The sequence below is a fragment of the Tiliqua scincoides genome, chromosome 2, assembly GCF_035046505.1.
Source record: "Tiliqua scincoides isolate rTilSci1 chromosome 2, rTilSci1.hap2, whole genome shotgun sequence".
Lineage (NCBI taxonomy): Eukaryota > Metazoa > Chordata > Lepidosauria > Squamata > Scincidae > Tiliqua > Tiliqua scincoides.
The window spans coordinates 33,609,533-33,634,422 of NC_089822.1; the positions used below are offsets into that span (position 1 = coordinate 33,609,533).

The 24,890-nt window shown below is 43.7% G+C and overlaps 1 protein-coding gene across 3 annotated transcripts in view; it reads left to right on the forward strand.

The window, feature by feature from the left end:
* Positions 1–14,187: 14,187 nt before the first annotated feature.
* The window catches only part of ZFYVE16 (zinc finger FYVE-type containing 16), a 47,211-nt gene continuing 36,508 nt past the window's right edge, over positions 14,188–24,890 (forward strand). For all 3 annotated transcript variants that reach the window (XM_066616227.1, XM_066616228.1, XM_066616229.1), the window contains exon 1: positions 14,188–14,297. The gene's annotated coding sequence lies outside the window, so the exon portion shown is untranslated. The remainder of the gene's footprint in view (positions 14,298–24,890) is intronic.

Here is a 24,890-nt window from a genome sequence, read left to right on the forward strand (position 1 = left end):
GATGTGGGCTGCTCTGTGGGATAGTATAGAACAGGGGTGTCAAACTCATTTCATATAGTGGGCCGAATAGCATTTATGGTTTGGGGTCGGAAATGACATTAAGCAGGAAGTGATGTTATTAAGTCAATGATGACCACAAATAAGCACTTTGTTCCCACATAAAAACTCAGCCACAAATGACAGAAGAGAAAATGTGGAAATCTTGATCATGTTTTCAAGATATGGGAGATTCAAATTATCATGCTGGGAGAGCCCAATTATCACACAGGCCATCCTTTCAGCAGCACCGTTTCTGCCAATCCATCACTTTACAGCTCAGCAGCTGAGAGGTGTTCTGTGAAGGGATGCCTTAGCAGAAGTGGTGCTGCTGAAAGGGCAGCTCTGAGAGAGCCCAATTATAAGTGGGGCTGGATAAAGAGCTTTCAGGGGCTGCATATGGCCTGCAGGCCTTATGTTTGACATCCCTGGTATAGAATGTGAGAGTTTGAAGGGGTAAAAATGGCAGAGTCACAGTACAGGTCATGCCTGTTATCCACTGAGGTTTCATTCTGGAACCCCCAGTGGATTAAAAAAAATCAGTGGATACCAAATCAGTGGAAAAATAGCTTTAAAGACCCACTTACAGGTTTCTTGCTCCTCTATTGCCACTCCAGAATGCATTAGTATAGACCAGGGGTATCCAAAGTTTTTGGCAGGAGGGCCACATAATCTCTCTGACAATGTGTCGGGGGCCAGGGAAAAAGACTTACATTTAAGATTTACATTTAAATTTACATAAGTTTACATAAATGAATATATTAAAGATGAACTTATATGAATGAATGAAGGTCTTGCAATAGCTCAAGGTCTAGCACAAAAGAACGCTGGCCTTTCCTTTGCTGCTGCTATTGCATCACAGACGTGAAACAGCAAGCAGTGGAGGGAGCCCTCATCTCACAGCTCAAGTTATTTAACAGCACAAAGGTAGGAAATTGGACTCTGGTGCTTTTTTCCTTGTTACAAGGCATTTAAAGGTGGACCCCAGTATCAGTGGTGAGTCAAATCAGTGGATACTAAATCAGTGAATACCAAGGTCTCACCTGTATTTCCTTAACATTCTTAAAGCTTAAGGCTATGATTTGAGTTCCATGCTTCAGTGCATATCGAACACTTGCATGAATGGGCTTCTCTCCTGGCTCTTGTGCCAGAAATAGTCCATATGCATAAGAATACATGCATAAAGCTGCCTGTTATATGGAAATCAGCAGTGCAAACCTTTGTGCATGCAGAAGCTTTGGGTGTCTATGGAACCCCTGGATTGGCCTGTAATTTTACCATGCTAATTCAGGAATCTTTTTTTCTTTTAATTTGAAAAGTGATTTTAAGTATATTTCACCATTTAGATTAAATTTTTAAAAAATTGCAGAAAATAATTTAATGTATGATATTTGTTTACTGTAGAATTCTGCAAAAGTTCACAACTTGAATCTTCTATGTACTTCTCACTGCCAAATAAGTTAAGAAAAGATTTTTTGAAAACACTTACAGTGGTCCCTTGGTAGGTAGGGGATCAGATCCACAACTCTGCAGATATTGAAATCTATACAGAGCCAGGGCACCAGAGCTGCAAAAACTTACCTGGAGGCCATGCCCCCCAGCCTCCTCAGAAGGCAACAGGAAACCACTTCCAATTTGCATTAGCAACTTCCAGTCACATCTAGGAGGTGTTCTGAAGTACAGGAGGGCTGCATGCGACCTCCCCATGCCTCAGAACACCTCCCAAATGTGATGGGAAGTTTCCAGCATGAACCAGAAGTGGCTTTCGGTCACGTCCAGAGGCCCTCTGGGATGCAGGCTGAGCATCTGCGAATGCTCAAATCCATAGATGCTGTACCCACAGATCAGGCAGGCCCACTGCATTTCATGATAAACAAAGGGCAGCTTTTATACTTTTGAAGAATGGTTAAAACTTTGTTCATTAGTTTCAGTGAATGCAATTTAATATTCCTTTAACAAAGGCAATCTTGAGGCAGAAGCAGACATGCTAGATTAGGAACCATGCATAAAGATGTTGCTTATATTATTCCCTTGTCCCTTTACTAGATTTATGCAATCCTGTGAATGTGTGATGAAACAGTTGTTGTTATTGTGGAGGATTTTACCTCCAATTTCAGGTGGAGCAAGGAGGTTAATGATGGTTGCTAACCACTAGGTGCTGTACTCAGTCTGCCCTCTGCCTTCCCTTGCATCATTTCTAGTGCAGATGCTTTGAAACTGTTACATTCTCCCTAAACCTAAACTCAGCAAGTAGAGCTCTTAGATGCCAATTAATCACTGTCTGTGTTCCAGCTCTGTGTGTGTGTCTGTTGTTTTCTCTTAATTACTTTACCTCCAATTTTGAGGTGCTTCAGGGAATTTAAAAAAAAAAATGGACAATTTAGTAACTTCTTATGAATATGTAGAATTTTACTTGCATTTATATCAAGTAATTTCATGGCCTTTATATAGACAAAATTAATTCTTTTTAAGAGAAAATGCATCAATTTTCCTGAGTGATGTTGCTGCTGTTTTTAATGATGCTCTTAGGTGCACTCATTTAAATGTAATGTGCTTTCCAAATAAAATTGGATTTGTACTGTAAGGAAAGTGCACTTGGGTATCCATGACTATAGTGATGGATAAAGTGATGGACTATATTTGTACTGTAAGGCAATTTCAACTTATTTCAGTGGTTGTTGATTTTTTTTAGAACCTTTTGGGGGGGGGGGAACTGGAAAACTATGTGGTGGGAAAAGAAGCCATTATATATATATCCGTGAATACAAATCACCTGAGTGCATGCAGTCAGCTGTGTAGACTTGGCTCATGACCCGTTTCCCAGTAGTTGTGCTTGTGGTTTTAATATCTAAGTGGTTATCCAGTTGGTTTTCTAACTGGTTTCCTAACTGAGCTAAAAAAAAATGCACATTTTTTAAAAACCTGCAAGTAATCTGAAAATGCAAAGGATACTCATAAAAGTACAAGAAAACCCTCTGACAGGTTATTCTGTACTGTAAAATCTGTGTTTATAGTCTAGTCCGACATATGCTTAATCACACAACTAGGCTGGGTGTAAGGTGTTTGTTTTAGCGTTAATAGTTCTACTGCCACAGTTTTTGAGCCCAATTGTGCACTCACCATGTTATTATTTTTTAAAACTGCAATTGACTTTCAACTGAAGTCTTTTTTTCCATTTAAGAATAGCACAAGGTGTAGGGTGTGCAACTGGGCTCAAAACCATGATGGGTCAAACTGCTAAACCCTTTCCTCACCACAGTTTTGCTCCCTCCACTTAACTTCATAACAACCATTCCCACCTAGTTACACAACATAAAGGGCCAATCCTATCCTACTTTCCAGCATTAGTTGCAGCTGCAGTGCGGTCCCAAGATAAGAACATAAGAACAGCCCCACTGGATCAGGCCATAGGCCCATCTAGTCCAGCTTCCTGTATCTCACAGCAGCCCACCAAATGCCCCAGGAAGCACACCAGATAACAAGAGACCTCATCCTGGTGCCCTCCCTTGCATCTGGCCTTCTGACATAACCCATTTCTAAAATCAGGAGGTTGCGCATACACATCATGGCTTGTACCCCATAATGGATTTTTCCTCCAGAAACTTGTCCAATCCCCTTTTAAAGGCGTCTAGGTTAGACGCCATCACCACATCCTGTGGCAAGGAGTTCCACAGACCGACCACACGCTGAGTAAAGAAATATTTTCTTTTGTCCTAACCCGCCCAACACTCAATTTTAGTGGATGTCCCCTGGTTCTGGTATTATGTGAGAGTGTAAAGAGCATCTCCCTATCCACTCTGTCCATCCCCTGCATAATTTTGTATGTCTCAATCATGTCCCCCCTCAGGCGTCTCTTTTCTAGGCTGAAGAGGCCCAAACGCCGTAGCCTTTCCTCATAAGGAAGGTGCCCCAGCCCCGTAATCAACTTAGTCGCTCTCTTTTGCACCTTTTCCATTTCTACTATGTCTTTTTTGAGATGCTGCGACCAGAACTGGACACAATACTCCAGGTGTGGCCTTACCATAGATTTGTACAACGGCATTATAATACTAGCCGTTTTGTTCTCAATACTCTTCCTAATGATCCCAAGCATAGAATTGGCCTTCTTCACTGCCGCTGCACATTGGGTCGACACTTTCATTGAGCTGTCCACCACCACCCCAAGATCTCTCTCCTGATCTGTCACAGACAGCTCAGAACCCATCAGCCTATATCTAAAGTTTTGATTTTTTGCCCCAATGTGCATGACTTTACACTTACTGATAAGGGAATAAATGCTACTTTACCTTGAAAAGGTCACAATGACTGCCCCCCCCCCAACTGCAGGATGTAGTGCATGTCCTGTTGGCACGACTGCATCAGCGCTGGAAAGTTGGATAGGATTGGGCACTAAGTGCAGTGGTGTAGCTAACAGGGTACAGGGGGTAGCGGTCACACCGGCAACAAGCTTGGGGGGGGCAACAAGCTGAGCTTGACAATACCAGCCAAAATTGTGAGAATCTTGGTATGTACGAATAATGCCATCAAGTTGTATATCACTGAAAAGGTAATTTAATCAGAATGCAATGAAACTGCATTGGCATATCAGTTATCAAAAGTTATGGCTAATTAACCAGAAAAAGAAAACAAAACTGCCTTAAGGGACAAAAAGTGGATTTTTTAACTCAAAACTGACCTATGAGACTGGTTGTTGTGAGAGCCAATGAGATGTTGTTATGATGCAGCATGGAACCAATAAGGTGTTCCATTCAGCTCTCATTTCCATGTATCATAACACAGCTACTGCTAACTGGTAAAGAGGCACTTTTTCAAGTGGTGCTCCTCTTATATTTTGCAGGGAGAGAATAACTGTCGCACTTCACTGCAACACAGTATCTCTAACCAATAAGGGGCACACTTTTTATTTATTTACTTAAATTTGATTTTGTCGTGGGGGGGCTATAAAATCTTCTTTGATCACAGGTAGTAGATAGATGCCTTAGCTATGCTACTGGTTGGGGGGAGGAGGCAGGTTTTCCCCCAGTTTACACTTTTTAAAAAGCCTGGGTGTGATGTCACTTCTGGTTATGACATCACTTCTAGGGCATCATTTTGAGCTCCATACTACACCACTGCCTAAGCGCATGTCTGATTATGCCCTTAGGAGACAGTATTTGAATTCAAATCCTGGTCTCAGTGAATGATGCTGTACTATTGCTTTTCACTTTGCTGAGAGTAAAACTTGGAATTGAACTATATTTTGAAACTTAATATTAAGTATCATATTAATATTTTCTGTGTTGACTATAAACTAGTGAGTTTAATTTGAATGTGCGAAGCTGCTTTTTGCAGAGTGAGATCATTAATCCATGTAAGTCAAACTAAACTCATCTTTACAGGCTGATAGCAAACCTAAAAATTCAGATAATTTATTAATGAATTTTTACCTACCTGTCTACCACACATTGGGGCACCCAAGGTGGTTTACAACATAAAAGAACACACAATAAAATGGCCTTTCCCAGATTTGCCAGGGAATGCAAGGGATTGAACCTGAGATCTTTTGCATGTTCTCTCTGTGTGTGTACCCCACCCTTCTCCCCCAATAACAGAATGCCAGATTTATATTCCAACACTAATGTATGGCCAATTCCTTTGCTCTTAAGAATTGGATTATAGTATTTATAACTCTTAAGTGTCAAAACTATGCAATAATAAATGTGTTCCCTGAAATAATCAAATTTCTTGAACAGATGGGTCCTTAAAATGCATATTTTCCAGCTGCAGCTTTAAAAATACAGTATCTATCCACACTGTTCCCAGTTCACACACTATTTAACAGCGTTTTCTTCCAGATTTAAACTCTGAGATTCTCAAGCCAATATAAATATATTCCGACAGTGGATTCCATTTGTAACTGATGGTACCTGCATATGTTGCTTAGGACTGCAGTGTAAGTCAGCCAGTCTATCTAACTTTATTTAAACAATTTATATTGTGCTGCTTTAAAAAATTATATTTCTGTTATCTCTTTCTATGGTCTACAGGTTTGTTCAACTGTAGGATTTGGAAATTATCAAGGCTACCAAATAGGATTTTTTTTAAAAGTGTGTGTGTGGACATTAAGTTCTTCCTCCCTCCCATTTATTTATCAAAGACCAATATTATTAAAAACCACTGTAAGTCTGTGGATTGAACCAGTAGAGTGCTAGAAGAATCATGTAGTCATTATCTGAAATTAAACTGTTTTACAAACTTTTTTTAATTTTTACATAATAGTATTGTAATTTTGGTGATTAAAGGGTAAAGATGAAATAATGTAGTACCCCACAGATCGGGCAACAGAGCACATTTTAAAGTGGTTGCTGGCAATTGTACCTCTTCATCCCAGCATAGCATCAGTCCTACTGTCTTCCACTAGTATCTTCCTCGAACTTACTTTTTAGTTGGTGATCTTCATTGTGACAGGCAAACATCTTCTCTTTCCTTTAGGGCAAAATCCTAACCCCTTATGTCAGTGCTTTCCAGTACTGACATAAGGGTAATGCAGCTCTGAGGTAAGGGAACAAACATTCCCTTACTTTGAGGATGCCTCCATGAGTGACATCCAACTGCAGGATGCAGCACACATTCCATTGGCTGGAAAGCACTGGCAATAAGGGGTTAGGATTGCGCCCTTAGTTATGTAAGCAGCTTTGTGAACAAGTAGTATGTATATATTCCAAGGATGCAATCCTAACCAATTTGCCAGCACTGGCTTAACTGCACTCCAGAATGTATGAGACTATTGAATATAATCCTGAATGTATGAGAACTATTGTAGTCTTTAAAGCTTGGAGTGTCTAGTTCACTGCTAGAGCCATGGGAGGAGGGGAGGATAACAGAAAAAAGTGTTGCCCATTTTATATAAAATATAACAGAATCACATTGTATGTATTTCTCAGTGTTATTTTGCTATTACCTTTCTTATTCACATCCTTGCTCTGATAATTTTGCACTTTAGTATATTAAATCAGATTTACTTGGACTGATTTTATCTGCCAGATAGGAGGAAGACTGCCAGACTAAATGGTGGTTCCTGTTCTTCAAGTCATTGAACTAGCTGAATGTGACTGTCAGCCAGCCACTTCAAATGGTTAAAAATGCCCCACTAAAACAGGCACTGTGTTTATCACAAGATGTACTAAAGGCCCAATACTATCCAACTTTCCAGCATCGATTTGTTCCCAAGGTAAGGGAACAAATATTCCCTTACCTTGAGGAGGCCTTCATGATGGTCCACCAATGCAGGATGTAGCATGTGACCTTTTGGCACAGCTGCATCAGGCCTGGAAAGTTGGAAAGGATTGGGCCCTTAAATTATTCTGTATTTTTTAAAAATATCCTTGCTCTGTACACAATCCTGAACAGAAGCTAGCATAATCAAACACTTGTGTAATGTCAACTCCTTCAAGTAATGTCCTTTATTCCAAACCTAAAAATGTTCTACAGTTTCATATGATAGATATTGAAAATGCTCCTTTTATTTTGTACTGGTAGTTTTGCCACCAAGTGGTGATTTCATGAAATTATAATGATAATTTTGTCACCAAGGGCCCAATTTTGCCACTAAGGGCCTAATCCTATCCAACTTTCCATATCCATGCAGCCATGCTGCATCCTATGGTGGTGTGGGGCAGTCACAGAGACCTCCTCTAAGACAAGGGAACATTTGTTCCCTTACCTCAAGGCTTCATTGCGGAGCTGGAAAGTTGGAAAGGATTGGGCCTTAAATTCCTGTGCCTTAACCAGACTGCTGTGAGTGATCAGTGTTCATACCTGTAAACCACAGGCTTGGGGAAAACAATCTCCTCTGATTGTTGACCATACACATTTATTTTTATATTTATGCATACTTTGCCTTCCTCCCTGAAGGGCATCCAAGGTGGCTAACAATCAATACAGCATAAAATACAGATAAAAAATAAAAACAATTACAAAAACAAGATAAAATACACAGCAGTGTGCAATAAAATGCTCAGTAAAAAAACATTGATTTGTAAAAGCTATTATAATGCCTCAAAGGCTTTCCTAAATAAAAAAAGTCTTCAGGCCCCACCAGAAAGTAAATAATGAGGAAGCTGTTCTCAATTCAAAGGGGACGGAATTCTGTAATATAGGTGCCACCAGCGAGAAGGGCCTGTTTCTGGCTACCATCTCCCTCACTTCTCTCAATGGCGGCAAAACCCCTCTGATGACCTCAGAGAACAGACCAGACTACACGGAAGAGACTGTCTCTCAAATATGCTGGTCCCAAGCCATTGAGGGCTTTAAAGGTCAAAACCAGCACCTTGAATTCGGCCTGGGAGTGAACCAGCAGCCAGTGCAGCTGCCAGAGCAGCACTGTGACAGAGTCAAACTGCCGACCTTCACCAACTACATGAGCCTCCGCATTCTGTACTAGCTGTAATTTCCAGACCGTCTTCAGGAGCAGTCCCAAGTAGAGCGTGTTACAATAATCTAATCTTGATGTCACCCAGGCATGGACCACCATGGCCAGATCTGCTTGAGACAGGTATGGCCGCAGCTGGTGCACCAGCCAAAGCTGGGCAAAGGCACTCCTGGCTGCAGCTGACACCTGGACATCCAGGAGCAGCTGCGAGTCCAGGAGAACCCCCAAGCTGCGAACCTGCTCTTTCAGGGGGAGTGCAACCCCATTCAGAGCAGGGCGATAGTGCAGCACCCACATTGTGGATTTCTGAACTAGGAGGACAACTGTCTTGTCAGGATATAACCTCAGCTTGTTTGCTCTCATCCAGATCCCAATGAACTACTAGCAGAATCAACACTGAAGACAAAGCTACTATTATGCCAACAGTTTACCTCTAGAGAGCTACAGTCCTATGCAATTGCTTGGGAGTCTCTGAATTCAGGGGGCCTTACTTCTGAGTAAACATACATAAGATTGTTTTGTAAGATTGCAGTCAGATGCATATTCATTTAAGAGTAAGTCCTATTGAAGTGGAGGATTTTTCTTTGAGTAAACACACACAGGAGAAAACTATAAATCTGTGCTGAGTACCTCTTCAATGGGATACTACTGTGCTTCCTGTTGTCCTATTACTGTTGTCAGCTGGATGCGTGGACTAGCAGCAGTCAGAATTCTAAACTTCCACACAAAGCATGTGCTTCATGTGTGAGAATGTGGCTGATGTCTTGTTATGTGGAAGCACTCTGAGTTATCACAACTCAGCTGTGGTATTTTGACATTATGAGAGGCTAGGAGGAAAGCTGAGAGATAATAAGCCTGCGGATGCTGTAACTATTCTATCCAGGGGTATAACTGTTACAGTGTAAGCAAAGGTGAAGACCATAAATGTATGAAAACAGGACCTCATCCCCCTTGCTTATGCCTATGTTATCTTATTTTTCTGCTGTCATTCAAGCTGTTCTCAATCTGGCAGCATTTCTCCCAAAACTTACATATGCTTTTTGTGTCATTCTCTGAACTGCTTAGATTAGTGAGGGTCCTTCCCCTGCCTTATGCTGTTGAGGAGGCTGGTCTTTCTACATCTATTTGGCAATGCTGTTGAACCTAAAAATATCCATCTCAAACTGTGAAAAAAAAGTCTGCTTTGAAGTCAAAAGGATATTTTTTAATTCAGTGATATGCACATTAAACTCTACACATGCTCATAGGCATACTTTAATATGATGTAACATATACAAGTATTGAGCTCTGGTATTGAAAATAAACTCCAAGGCTGAGCTCTATCTCAAATTAAGCTCAGGTTTATGAGTAGGATTGTCATCAATTAAACTGTAGGTGTTAGGTTCTCTGTCAAGTTGTAAATGTTAACTTAAAATGTTTGCTGGTAATAAAAATTAAGCAGTGACCCTGAAGTGCTGCAGTGTGCATCTCACAAAAAACAAAGTTCTGTTGTACAAGAGTGTAGGTTGCAGACAGATGGTTTCTTCAGTGTGTGCTGATTTTTACTGAAGGTCATTCAAAGCAAGTGTGTTCACATGCTTTGACATAATCATCATTTGAGTTTATTGTCACACCTGAAGGTTTGTGTTTAGCTACTGTAAAGGAAAATAATGATTTAGGAGCAGTGAGTTGGTAATCATGGCATTCAGCCTTGTAACACTGTTTCTACTACTTTAGACAACTAAGGGCCCAATCCTATCCAATTTTCCAGTGCTGGGGCAGCTGTGCCAATGGGACGTGCACTGCATCCTGTGGTGGGGAGGCAGTCTTGGAAGCCTCCTCAAGGTATGGGAACATTTGTTTCCTTACCTCAGGGCTGCATTGCCGTTGCACCCGTGCTGGAAAGTTGGACAGGATGGGGCCCTAACACTGCAAATTAATTAATTACTCCTTAGTTATGAGGTTGGTCTTGATATATCAAGTATTTCATTATATGATTTTTGTGAGTGTGCCCAACACCACAATCTTTTAAACATTACTTTGCAAGTGAGTTCCATTTATTTCAATCTGCAATCCATAGTAGAACAATGTCTTCATAAAGCTCTGCTAAAAAGTAACAAGAGTGAGACTGCCAACTTTTTAATCCTATAGATCTTTCATCAAAGTAAATGGTAGGCAAAAGAAGGAAAAATGGTAGGGTGCATATTATAGGTTTCCCTAACAACCTAGAGTTTGTAAAATCAAAAGGTGGAATTCAGTTTTCCTGGAACTCTGAAGGGTGTGATATGGTTTTGATACACATGCAGAAGTCAGTTAACTCTGTTGATTCTCCAGTGCTAACTTGGAGCACATAGATTCCTTCCAAGGCAGGAATTAAGAAAAAAGCAGAGTGACAAAGAAGAATGTATATTCTCAAAACATTGTAGAAGAATGTATATTCTCAAAACAAAGCAAAACCTCAAAAGGCTGAAGCAGGCCTTTGGAACTACAACAGAAGGCATCTATCTCCGGACCAGATCAGATGGAAAGCTCTTCAACCTCTCCAGACTGAGAGCAAAGTCCAAAGTCCAGCTGAAATGTCTGCGTGACTTCCTCTTTGCCGACGATGCAGCTATCACTACCCACTCTGCCAAAGATCTCCAGCAGCTCATGGATCGTTTTAGCAAGGCCTGCCAAGATTTTGGACTGACAATCAGCCTGAAGAAAACACAGGTCATGTTCAGGATGTGGACTCACCTCCCTGCATTACAATCTCTGAGCATGAACTGGAGGTTGTCCATGACTTTGTGTACCTTGGCTCAACGATCTCCGACACACATTCTCTCGATACCGAGCTAAACAAGCGCATCGGTAAAGCAGCTACCACGTTTTCCAGACTCACAAAGAGAGTCTGGTCCAACAAGAAGCTGACGGAACATACCAAGATCCAGGTCTACAGAGCTTGCGTCCTGAGTACACTTCTGTACTGCAGCGAGTCATGGACTCTTCGCTCACAACAGGAGAGGAAACTGAGCGCTTTCCACATGCGCTGCCTCCGACGCATCCTCAACATCACCTGGCAGGACAAAGTTCCAAACAACACAGTCCTGGAACGTGCTGGAATCCCTAGCATGTATTCACTGCTGAAACAGAGACGCCTGCGTTGGCTTGGTCATGTCGTGAGAATGGATGATGGCCGGATCCCAAAGGATCTCCTCTATGGAGAACTCGTGCTAGGAAAGCGCCCTACAGGTAGACCACAGCTGCGATACAAGGACATCTGCAAGAGGGATCTGAAGGCCTTAGGGATGGACCTCAACAAGTGGGAAACCCTGGCCTCTGAGCGGCCCGCTTGGAGGCAGGCTGTGCAACATGGCCTTTCCCAGTTTGAAGAGACACTTGGCCAACAGTCTGAGGCTAAGAGGCAAGGAAGGAAGGCCCATAGCCAGGGAGACAGGCCAGGGACAGACTGCACTTGCTCCCAGTGTGGAAGGGATTGTCACTCCCGAATCGGCCTTTTCAGCCACACTAGACGCTGTGCCAGAACCACCTTTCAGGGCGCGATACCATAGTCTTTTGAGACTGAAGGTTGCCAACTATTCTCAAAACAGTAGTTACCGATAGGTCAGAGGTTTCCAAACTTTTCAGCACCAGGACCCACTTTTTAAAACAACACTAGGGGGTGCCTTACCCTGGGGGCTGGGGGATAAGAAGAGGCGACTAAACAGCCACCGGGTAGATGGGACTCGTTAGCCTGGGAAGGCAGCTCATCTAAGAGAAGGAAAACTCTGATCCCAAACCTCCACTGCCTTGTGGCTATATCCAGTTATGGAAGAGGCTTTAGGAGTCAACCTCGAGGTAAAATCTGGAGCCGGAGTCCCTGAGGCAGTTCATGGCTGAACACAGTCATATTCTGGCAACTCCTGTGATGCCGCTGGACCCAACCATATTGGCTTCTGCCTTTCCATTGGACCATTTCAGTGACATGGAGACGGGATTTGCTGCATGGGTAACAGTCCTCTATATCTACTCTACCCAGGCTTTGCGCACTGGAGAGGACACTCTGTTCCATAACCACCATTCAGAGCCCGATACCAGTCTTCTGAGACTGAAGGATGCCAACAACAACAAGGGGGCGCCTTGCAGGAGTGAAATAGTATCCCCACCTGCCCTTCTGAACAGCTTGCTAGCATTTTCACTGTGGTTGTCCTCTGCCCACTTAGTCTATTATTATTTATTTTTCACATGTTTATACAACCCTTCCTCCAAGGAGGTCAGAGTGTTTGTACCTGGTTCCTGTCTTCCAATCTATGATATAGGTTAGGCTGAGAGATACTGGCCGGCCCAAGGTTACCCAGGAAGCTTCATGGCTGAATGGGGATTTGAATTTCCAGGTCTAAATTCAATACCAGAACCAGGACACCAATCCCGGCTTTCTGTTTTTGCTGCAGTCTTACAGTTGCAGCAATGCCAAGCCATGAGCAATTGCAGTGGTGCCAAGCCAAATACTATCTAAATATTTTTACTCAAAAGCCAACCTCACTGCTTACCTCCAGCTAAGCATGCATAGGATTGCAGACTTACTTGACCTTCTATCCAGCAGCACCACTCCTTGACAATAAACAGGACTAAGGCCAAACAGTCATAATGACTTTGACCCAAAAACCCTCTTCTAATTTGTGTGGGCGGCCATAGATACCTGGCAATTTCATGAGTATACTCTGACAATGCTCAAAGGCACTCTCCTATTAGGGCTACCAACTCTGACTGGAGCGATTTTCAAAAATGCTTTTCCCTTAAGGTGATTCAACATCATTAAAACCAAGAGGACACAGTTACAATCTCCAGGATGGTTCTCAGTGGTTACCTGGAGCTGGACGCTGAATCCTGCTGAATTCAGACCAATCTTGGAGAGTTGGCAACTGTACCTCCTATTTACATTAGCAGCCAGAGGTGTAACTAGAAGTCCTGGTGCTTAGGGTGGTGATATCATGATATCATATGACACTGTGGTGTCACTTCCAGTTTCTCCCTGGAGGAGGAGAAGGAGGTGCTGGTGGCTTTGTGCCCCCTTTTTCTGTGGAGGCTCCCCAAAAGGGGGAGGCCCCAGTATGGCAAAGGGGAGCCTCCACAGAAAAAGGAACAGAGCAGGTGCAAAGCTGCCAGGGAGAACCCGGAAGTGACTGGCTTACACTTGGTGTGCCCCTCCCCAGCGCAGCACCTGGGGCAGGTGCCCCTCAGGCTCCACACTAGTTACACCTCCGCTAGCAACCACACATCACCCACTAGCAATGGAGCTCCTGAGGTGTTCAGAGCCCAACCTATGCATGTCTACTCAGAAGCCAGTCCCATTAAAGTCAATGGGGCTTACGCCCAGAAAAGTGGATAGGATGGCAGCCTGGGAGCCCAGTCCTATGCAGGTCTACTCAGAAGTAAGTCCACTGTAGTCAATGGGGCTTACTCCCAGGAAAGTGTGGATAGGACTGCAACCTCACCCCCTTCCCCCCTGCTCTACCAGAAGTCCTATTTCAAAGCCTTACATCCTGGGATTGGGCACTAGAGGAAGTGCCTTGGGGGGGGGAGGAATAAAACCACCCCCTTTGCCTATTCTCAGTGCTCAGTTTATTCTCCTGCCTGGAGAAGGGAGGAGCCAGCAGAACCAGCCTAGCAACTGCGCATGCGCACTGGGACCATCCCGGAGATTGGTGGGAGCTGACAGAAGCCTCCGGGGGCGAGGAGCTGGGCGGCTGCGCGCATGCGCACGGGAACCTGAGGCGGGGGAGGGGCAGGAGAGGATTCCTCTCAAGGAGCGCCAAAGTCTGGGGGAAAGTGCTGCGGCCGCCTTCGCCCTTCGAGGCAGGGTCCGGTGTGACGCGAGGCCGGCGCCCATGAGGTGAGGCGGGCGGTCTCCGCGGGGCTAGTTTCCCCGTCCGGGGGGCGTGGCCGCTTCAGTGGCTGGCCTGAGGAGAGGTCCGGCGCCCCTTTCCCCCAGTGTGTGGGGCGAGGGCCGTCTCCACTTCCGTCTGTTGCTCTCCCTGCGCCTGAAGCGGTGGCTGGAGAGGGTGTCCGGGCTCTCGCGGTCGCTCCCGCCTCCTTGTTCCTGGCGCTGCTGGACCGGCACACTCAGGCGCGGGCGAGAGCGAAGGGGAAGTAGCCGCCTCGAGGGCAGCCCTCTGGGCAGCTGCAGGAATGCGGGGTGGGATGAAAGGAGGCGCCTGCTGTGGGGCAGGAACGTGCTGTGGGTGGGGAGGCTCCCCATCGGGGTCCTTCGAGAAGCACCACTGTCGTGTGAAGCACCCACAGCCCATGCGCAAAGGGCTTCTGTCCAGCCCACAGGTGTACCAGGGATGTGCGGTAGGTAGGGAGACAGGTGAGGCAGCGCCTGCCCACCGGGCTCCTTCAGAAAGCACCGCTGTCGTGTGAGGCACCCAAGCACCCACAACCCATGTGCAGGTGAGGCAGAGCCTCTCCCCTGGGGTCCTTCAAAAAGTGCTGCCACTGTGTGAGGTGCCCAGGCACCCACAACCCATGCACTCTGGGCTGTCCATACACTCCAACCTCTCTGCGTGGGTAGTGGGTACTTGGGCGCCTCACAGGGTGACAGTGCTTTGCAAAGGACTGCAGTGGAGAGGACCTGCCTCACCTGCATGCCGGTTGTGAGTGCTTGGGTGCCTCACATGGTGGCACTGCTTTTTGAAGGAGGGAGGTTCTGCCTCACCTGCTTCCCCACCTACTGCACAACCCTGCTTTGGGGACCCCGCCTGTGGGGGCCCAAAAAGCAGGTCCTTCGTGTTGCCTTGTGAAGGTGTGGATAACGACCCTGGGGTGACCCAGCATGAGCCCCCCTTTTATGGCTGGCTTTCTTGACCTCATATTGCTTTGTTCTTCAAGGGTTGAGGCGCCTGCCTGAACTGACTCTGACTGCTGTCAGGAGAGTTTGCCAAGCTCCTTTTCTTGCCTGCTGCTTCCCCTTGGCCTGGGATGGAATAGCCAGCCTAGTGATAAGTTTCTCCAAAGTGCTTCTGTGCCTTTCTCTCTTTGTAGGGTAGAGCCTGATCATTTCACTTGTAGAAAAAAAAACTGCCTCAGGAAGATCTATGACTTGAAAGACTGTGCAGTCTGATCTGGTGTTAAAACCCATTTTTGCCCGGCCCACAGGTGTACACATTTGGTCCCTGTTGCGTATATGCAATGTTGGGCAGAAATGGCTTCAGTTTACAATAGGGATGAACAGTACCATTCTTGACACATAATGGAAGTGTGTTGCTTTAATTCCTACAGAGATAGAGGGGAAAAAATAATATGAAAAGTGAGGCTAAGGACAGTTTTAAAATTTTGCTCCAAAATTTGTAGTATTCTGAATCCAGGTGCTCCCTTTTATACAAATATAAAAGTCAGCCTGAAGCACTGCAAAGATTGCCAGTATCAAAATGGCAAAAAGCAATCCAGATCCTCCCAGGTCAGCAAACAGGTGAAAGCCTTCATGCTACAAGAAATGGCATCAGTATTTGGTTGCCTAGCTGGTTCTGCAAGCTCTTAGGAATTGGAAACATTTTTCCAGAATGGTGTCAAAAATATGGTATTATGTCTGTCTTGCACTGGAATTCACACAAGCTACAAGTCACAGAAATGTCTGCAAGTTCCTCCATGTGTACTGTTGACATGTGTAAGCAACCTGGAGACTGTCCTGTTCTGCTTTTTCTGTTATGTTGTGAATTCCTTCTGCCTGGTTTTTATTGTTGGCTTGTGAATTACTACTTATTGTACTTTGTTGTTGATAAATTGTATTTACATGTTGACAACCCCCTTGACCACCTCTTTCTTAGATGGGAGGTGCAGAGTCAAAATTTTTTTTAAAATAAACAGAACTTAGATTATAACAGTATGAATTTCTAGGGGCCTGACATCTTGCTTAATTCAGAAAATGGCTGACATCTTGCTTCATTCAAGTGGCTTTTAAATTTAACACCCAACCCCCTGATTCTTTATATTAAGAGTAAAGAGACTTGAATATCTGGACAGCTGTTTGTAATTTTAAAAAAATCATTTGTATAGCACTTTTTGAATGAAGTGCTTACAACAACTGAAAATAAGTTTTATTATCCCCACAAGCAGTGGAGGGCTGAGAGTGTCTTGTACTAATGAGCTCATGGTAGAGGCAAAGGTCAAACCTGGGAAGTCCTTATTCACTACTTAGTTCTTTCAGTCAGTATGTATGCCAGCTCCTTGGATAGGTTACTCAGATAACTGAGAGACAAATAAAAGCCTTTTGATAATAACATCATTTCAGGTCTATCAAAAAGGAGCATCAAATAGCATGAATGTTAAATATGAGATAGCAGGGTTTCATACTCAAGATTACAAATACAGATTACTTGAATCATTTTGAAGGACAAAAACCAGCTTGTGTTAGTAGGGTGTGCCTCTGAAGCTCATTAGAAAAGGAATGGCTGATGATCCTGTCAAGATCAGTGGTGTCATTAGGGTTCGCTTCACCCCCATGCAGTGGGTGGGGCAACACTCCAGGTGGTGGACGTGGTGATCTACCATTGTCCCATCCCCACTGGTTTTTTGGCTGTACCTTTTGATAGAATAAAGATATTTCACTGCAGTTTGTTTCATTGCATTCTGCATGAAATTACACATTGATTGTTATATAACATGATGGTATTTTTACAAACTGTGATTTTAGTGATTTTGGTCACTAGTGGTGTCACCTCCCCCCAGGGTGTCAACTTACTAACACCTTATTGGAGCAGTTCTCAAACTTTTAGCACTGGGACCCACTTTTTAAAATGACAATCTGTCCAGGACCCATCATAAATTAATTAATTAATTAAATTGTAAATAATTAAATTAAAGTAAAACAGATAATTAAATAAGGGGAAGCCAGTCCTGTTCCACCAAGTGAATTTTCTCTGTAGCCTGCCTGCAATAACACCCCCCCCCCTCCAAGAAAAAGAATCAGTAAGATTTTCACCCCTACCCAGTTCAATTTAAGTTCTTATATTTTGAGCATATCACTATCAGGACCCAACTGGCTTTACAAGTCTGAGAGCCCAATCCTATGCTTTTCTATTCAGAAGTAAATCCCATTATAGTCAGTGGAACTTATTATCCAGAGAGTATGGATTGGATTGCAGCCTAAAACAGAAAAAAATTCACCTTACCCTGTCAAGCCTCTATTTCATTCTTTGGGGGGGGGGGGCTGCCTTCTGGAGCATGTGTTGAGCTCCAGTTGCATCAAATCAGAACCATTCTGGTGGCCTCACATTTCCCTTTGCCTGACCTGCCCAGGAGCCAAGGCACGTTTATTTACTCATGAGTAAACGCGACCATGTGGTTGAGTTTCACTTTCCATAGGGCTTAATACATCCTCCAGCTTGGAGGGAGGGACCTCCTTCTCAGGTGTTTTTGGAGGGCTATATTCATTGGATCAGGACCATTCTGCTGTTGTTGGATTCCTCTCAGCCTCCCCTTAAACGCACAATACGGCTTGGTTTCACTTTCCATTGGGCACCATGCATTTTTTGTTTTTTGGCTTTTTGCCAATAACTTTTGATAGAAAGGAGATATTTCACTCTTGTTTTTTTCATTGCATTCTGCTGGAAATTCCACATCCAACGGTGTATAACATGATGGGGTTACTCGTAACCACTGCAATCTTAGCATGTCACCTCCCAGTGTGCGTCATCCCCCCTTGCGCGTCACCCGGTGAGCTCCGCATCCCCCTAGCGACGCCACTGGTCAAGATGTTTTCTCTTCTGCCCTCCTCCTGTTCCCATAAAGGGTAGAATTTTCTTTGAAAATAGACTAGTATCACAGCAGTGTTCTGGAATGAAGTATATCCTCTTTTCAAGTTCTTATGAAAAGTAATTTATGCATGGCTTTTGGAGAGGGAAAATACAGTTAAGAAATAATAAGCAACTTTTGCTAGAAGGGCCTGATAAGATGGTTCATCAAGTTCATAGGGCGAAGAAAGGTGAGACTTGGCCTATACTGTTTCCCAGTCAAAGGACAGAATACATAATAATATTTTATATTCTGTAGGTTTAAAAAAAACAACTGTTCTTAAAGAGAACCTTGAAACTATTTTTATTCCACATGGTACTATCCCTCTAAATTATGTTTTTAGGTATCTAATGGTTTTTGTTTTTACCACCTTCTATTTATTTATTCATACATACATACCATGCCTTTCCCATGCCAAGGCTAATGCCCAAAGCGCCTTACAAAAGCTTTATAATCAAGTACAAAGTAACATAACAAGAAAAAAAATCAAGGCATTAAAACATTTATTTTAACATTGCATGGTGAAAAACAGGCAAAAAAATGTAACAAAAAAGGAGAAAATAACTCATTGAGTCAATGAGGAACCAATGAGTCCAGTCACCACAGTATATTGGAGAAACAGAGTGCAAAAATCCACTCATCAACTAAATGCCTGACAAAACAAGTACGTTTTCAGCCTTTGCCAAAAAGCCATGCAAGAAGGAGTTGTTTTTGGTTCCCCTGGGAGAGCAGTTCATAGTTGGGTGCCACCACAGAGAAGGCTTGCCTCTGAGCCCCTCTCACTTGGGACAAAGGTGGCACTTGTAGAAGAGCCCCTTCAGCTGACCTGAGAGGGTGGGCTGGAACGTATGAAAGAAAACTGTCTTTCAGGTAACTTGGACCCAGGTCATGGAGGGCCTGGTTAGAATGAGCACCTTGAATTGGGACCTTGAATATGGGTAGCCAGTGCAGCTGCTGAAGCAGTGGTTTAGCTGTGTCAAAACATCATTGTTTATGTTACACATACATTGACATTGTTTTGTTAGAAAATGCTTTGTTTTTATTTATAAGTTTTATCTATGTCTTAATAAAAAGTGGGATACAAATACATTAAATAAAGAACATTAAGGAAAGCCATGATGGATCAGGTGAAAACCCCATGGTCCTGTTTCCCCAAGGTGGACCACCAGTTACCTCTGGAAAGTCCAGAAATAAGACAGAGAAGCATATTTCTCTCTCACCATTGCTACTTTACAACTAGTATTCAGAAGTATATCTCTCCTGAGCCTGGTTGTAGCACATAATTGTCATGACTAGTAGCCATTGATAGACTTGTCCTCCATGATGAGAAGATACTTACAACTTATTACTACTACTAAATACACTAATACATTTATACTGATGTTGAATTATGAATTACTATTTGCACTTCTAGGGTGAAACGCTGTACAGGTATTTAAACCAAAGCTACTTATGCTGCTGGAGTGAGAGAGATCTGTCTCTGTACTATGCAGAGGGGCTGCAAGTTTGCTCTGTTCGCTAAGTAGGGAGAGCCAACTCCACCATCTCACAAGGTCTCAATGCCATGTTTGTGTTACAAGTATTCTAAGATGAGACCTAGTTTCTTGGAATCTATTATATGCTGATGCCAAATTTATTGCTGTGCCTTGCCTGCAGGATGAATAACAGGGCTCATTATAAGCTGTTGCCCATCTCTAGTTGTAGCTATAAGAGAGTCAGTGGTGGGTTTCTTGTCATAGGTAAGTTCTGAAGTGTATTTTGGTATGAAGTGATCATTTGTTAGTGAAATGTGTCTAAGGAATCATAGATGCTCTGGTGTAATAGTTGGGGAGCATGAGATAATGACTCAGATTTCAGTTCTTCTGTGAATTGGCTATGTTACCTTACAGCACAAACCTACCCATGTATTCTCGGCAGTAAGTCCCGTTGTGTTTAGTGAGGCTTACTCTCAGGAAAGCGTGCATAGGATTACCGCCTTAGTTAAGCAATTACTATCTTAGCTTCTCATCTGTAATATGTAAATAACAATCCTGTGTGGTAGGGATTGGATAGTCAACATGTAGAAAAAACTCTCCTTGTTACATTTGTGTTCTACCTTTTTCGAAGGAGCTCAGAGTGACATAGATAATTCCCAGAAGGTGTCTCAACCTGTTACTTATGAAATCCAAATTTGTTTTACCTTTAGCAACTAATGCATCACTTACCTCTTCTGGATCCAGTATATCAGCACTTCTATGCACAGTGTATTGTCAAAACTTTGACAAGTCTTTATAGAACAGAAGTTCCATAGCTCTAGAAATGTCACCAAAAACACTGGTATCCCTTTTGTTTTTCCCATGCATGGAATAATTATTCTTTGAACAACTAAATATTTCATTGATAGGAGGAGGTAGCATTGAATGTACGCACAACAAAAACACTAAATCAGCCCTTGGAATTGTTGCCCAAATTAATCATGAGACAACAGGGTTTGTTACTGCTGAATATTTCTAGGGTTGGTATTGTGTCCATATGAGGATAACTGTTTGTGGTAAATGCTATTGTCAGTGGCTCCACGTGTCCCTCCTTCTATCCATGTCTTGCTGGTCCTGCCTATCTGCCTTTTGAATAGGTAGAAGCCGATCCCAGGAGGAAGAAACTACAGAAAGCAGTAAAGACTAGAATTAACGAGTCCTACCGTTTCCTTCTTCCTTCTCATGCCTGCCTTGCCTTTTCAAAAACAGAGCACAGAAAGCAGAAGGAGATAGATCAGCCATTTTCAACCACTGTGCCGTGACACACTAGTGTGCCGTGAATGGTCTGCAGGTGTGCCACGGGAGTTTAGGGGAGGGTCATTTATTAGTAGGGCCATTGGGGGATGTGAGCCCCCCACCAACAGTATGGTGTGCCTTGTCAATTGTCAAAAAACTGATGGTGTGCCTTGACAATTTTAGTACCTTTTCAGTGTGCTGTGAGACAAAAAGGTTGAAAATCACTGAGCTAGATGAAGGATCTGCTGTTGCAGGCATAGTCCAAAGAAGGAACCAGCCCTGGAATGAAGGGAAGAAGAGAGAGAATGATCTGGTCTGTCTGACATCCAAAGCCAGCTGCTTAAGGGGGGAGAGAAAGTGCTTCTTGGGGGTGGGGAAGAAAGCTTGAGGGAGGTGGGAAAGGAAGGGGGAAAACCAAAGAGAAGAAAAGGAAGAGAAAAACTGGAGGCAGAGATGGGGCGGGGAGGAAGGGAAAAACAGAGGGTGGTGTAGGAGAAGAAGAAAGGAAAAAAGCAAGAGAGAGAGGAGGACCCTGGGAGCAAAGATATCTCTGTAAAGGAAAACGACACAGGTTTTGAGATTATGTTTCAACTAGGTCTGTAAAAGGGGAGATTTGAGCTTACCTGTGAATTTGCCTTCTTGGTGGTCTCCATGGCAGGGTCAGTCCTTGACATCTGCCCCCCTCTCATGCAGGTAGGTCAGGTTACAAAGTCTTCCTGATGGGAGGGGCTCCCTCGATTTCCCCAGACTACAAAAGACTTGATGGCCCCTCTCCAGATCAGCTCAGTCTCGGACTTGCTCAGGTAGATGTCCATCTTTGAAGTCCAGTGTGTTGAAAAGCCATCCAGATGAACTCCAATGACCTAAATCTCAACATTCTGAACCAAGAAAGGCTAGGACCATACTGTACCCCAGTTCAGGGACCTAATAAGGACCTGTCAGGGATGTTTTCTCTTTCTCTTCTACCACCCCATTGTTTTGTGTTTGCTGTCTTTTTTTTTTTCTTTTTCATATGCTTCAGGCTGTGAGGGTGGGTGGACTGACCCTGCCATGGAGACCACCGAGAAGGGGAATTCACAGATAAGCTCAAATCTCCCCTTTCTCCGGTGGAATCTCCATGGCAGGGTCAGTCCTTGACATCTGGGAAATACCTAAGCCATGCCTCCTTAAGGGTGGGAGCTGCCTGAAGCATCTGAAACTATGCTCTACAGCATGCACCTGGCAAAGGCTGCGTACCTGGAAGCATAGGCATCTGCCTAGTAGTGCTTAGTGAACATATGGGGGGGGGAGCTGCAGGTGGCTGTTCTACAAACCGTCTCCAAAGATAAAAAATGCTCTGAATTCTAGAGGTAGCAGCACCCCTTAGCAAATGAGAAACTATGCGCTGAGGTGGCTCCCTTCCATGAGCCCTGTAGGCCTCAACTATCGCATCCCTTACCCATCTGGAGATGGTGGATGGTGAAACTTTAAATCTCTGTTTGCCTTGTGCAGCAATAAATAGCTTTCATATGACTGAAGATAAAGTTTCTGGAGATATACTCCCTGTCCAGCACACATCCAAAATGTGCCAATCCCACTCTCTAGGTTGAAAGGTTTGGAAAGATAGACAGGATTTGGTAAACACAGAATTAAACTTGGGTAGGGTTGGTGAGGATAACCCCCCTGTTCTTCTGAAACAGACACAAGTCCTAGCTACAGAAAAAACTGTCAATGCAGACATCCATCTAGATCAGGAGTGTCAAACTCATTTCATACAAATGGCCACATAGCATTCTTGATGGCTGCTGAGGGCCGGAAGTGATGTCATTAGGCAAGAAGTGATGTCATTAAACAGGTCATAACCAACAATAAACATTTTTTTCTCACTTAGAAACTCATTTGCTGCAAATGACAAAAGAGAAAATATACAAATCTTGATCATATTTCAAGATATGGGTGAGCCCAATTTTTATGCGGGCTGCCCTTCCGGCAGTAACACCTCAGCACTATACAGCAGCTGAAAGCTTGAGGACTGTATAAAAAGTTTCCGTGGGCCGCATCTGGCCTCCAGGCTTTATGTTTGACATCCCTGATCTAGATGATGTTATTCCCACTAAAAAAGGGCAGTTTTCTGGGAAAAAATTATGTAAAGGACAAGTAGCCATAGGCCTGAAAGGAGGCTGTGTTAATGCCTTGAGAACTAGACCTAAGTTCCATAAAGGGGCCCTGGTCACCAGAGAAGGGTTGGTCTAGGCCACTCCACTAATGAATTTTCTATCATGAGGGTAGGAAGACAGGAGTCAACCCTCAGGACACCCCAATATACATGAAATTGCGAATACTTATCAGAGTGGCTGTACGGATCCTTATCCAGACCTGACTAAAGGAACTCAAAGAGTTCCCTTACTTTAATTTTCTCCGGATGGACCTGGTTTTAGAAACACCAGCCCATCAACCCCCTCTGGGAAGAATATAAACCCTCTAGATGGCCCTCCTATCTGCAAGTAGAATCTTGAGAACTAATTCTAAATACCTTCAGTTAGGACAGTGTATGTCGCTCGAGCTCCATACAGTTAGCTGCAGCATCACTTTCTTAGGATGGATGCTGGGACCCTGAGATAGCAGGTTCAGCCTCAGTGGAAGGTGAAAAGGCTGGTTTACTCAGGGGACTTTGAGGTTGGAAACCCCTTCTAGCATTATCTTTAGTAACACCCTTAGAACACCTCTGATAGGAAGGAAAGCATACAGAACACCTCAGGGCCAAGGGAGATGAAGGGTGTTTACCCCTTTGGCATCTCCCTTGGAAAAGAATCTCATCAGCTGGTTGCAGTGTCGGCTTACAAAACAGGTCTAGCACCAGTGGCCTGAACCTCCTGTTCAGAAATGAGAACACCTGGCTGTGAATTTACTATGCAGCCTAGTCCTTATCTTCTGGAGGTTCAGCCAGTGTGCTTTGCTCTTATAGGGAGTAACCCATTCCCTTGCCCAAACGGTTGAATGACAGGAAAGCCTTGAAGTACCTCCTGATGTGCTGGAAAATATTGCCGAAGCACCCGATTTATTACTATAAGAAGACTCGCATTTCAATCTCTGTTTCCCCATCAGTATAAGAAGACTTGTGATGGGGTCCTAGTAACCTACTCCAGCCGACTCAAAAGCAAACCTGGCATCAGGTGTTGCATTATCTGTTAGACTTGATGCTCTGGCTGGAGGATGCACCTTTTGGAGATCTGCCCAAGATGGGACTTAAATGTGGACCACTGAGATCTAAACTTGGATTGACCCTTGGGACGAAAGGATAGCTTGTGACCATGAAAGGACTGATTTTATTTGTATTTGGAATAGTCTTTTTGAAGAGTGGGCAAAACCTCTCTCTGATGCCAGTTCTCAATGAGAACAGGATATTCTGCTCACCAAAGGCTTTATTCCCTTCAAAGGGGAGGACAACCAATCTGGCCCGGGAACCCCTTATTTAATTATTTATTTTATTTTAATTTAATTATTTATAATTGTTTATTTTAATTTGCTTGATGATGTCGCTTCTGGCCATGTCATCACTTCTAGTGGATCCTGGACGGATTGTAATTCTAAAAAGTGGGTCCCAGTGCTAAAAGTTTGAGAACTGCTGCAATAAGGTATTAGTAAGTTGACAGGGTGTGTGTGTGTGTTTTCAAAATCATTAAAATCAGAGTTTGGAGGAATAATCCCATCATGTTATATATCAATCAATATATAACATGCCCCCTGGGGGCTGGGGATAAGAATAGGCCCTCAGTTTGGCTGTACTTGTCGTAAGAGGCGACTGAACAGCCACTGGGTAGATGGGACTCGTCAGCCTGGGAAGGGAAGGCAGCTCATCTGAGAGAAGGAAAACTCTGATCCCAAACCTCCACTGCCTTGTGGCTACATCCAGTTATGGAAAAGGCTTCAGGAGTCAATCTCGAGGCAAAATCAGGAGCCGGAGT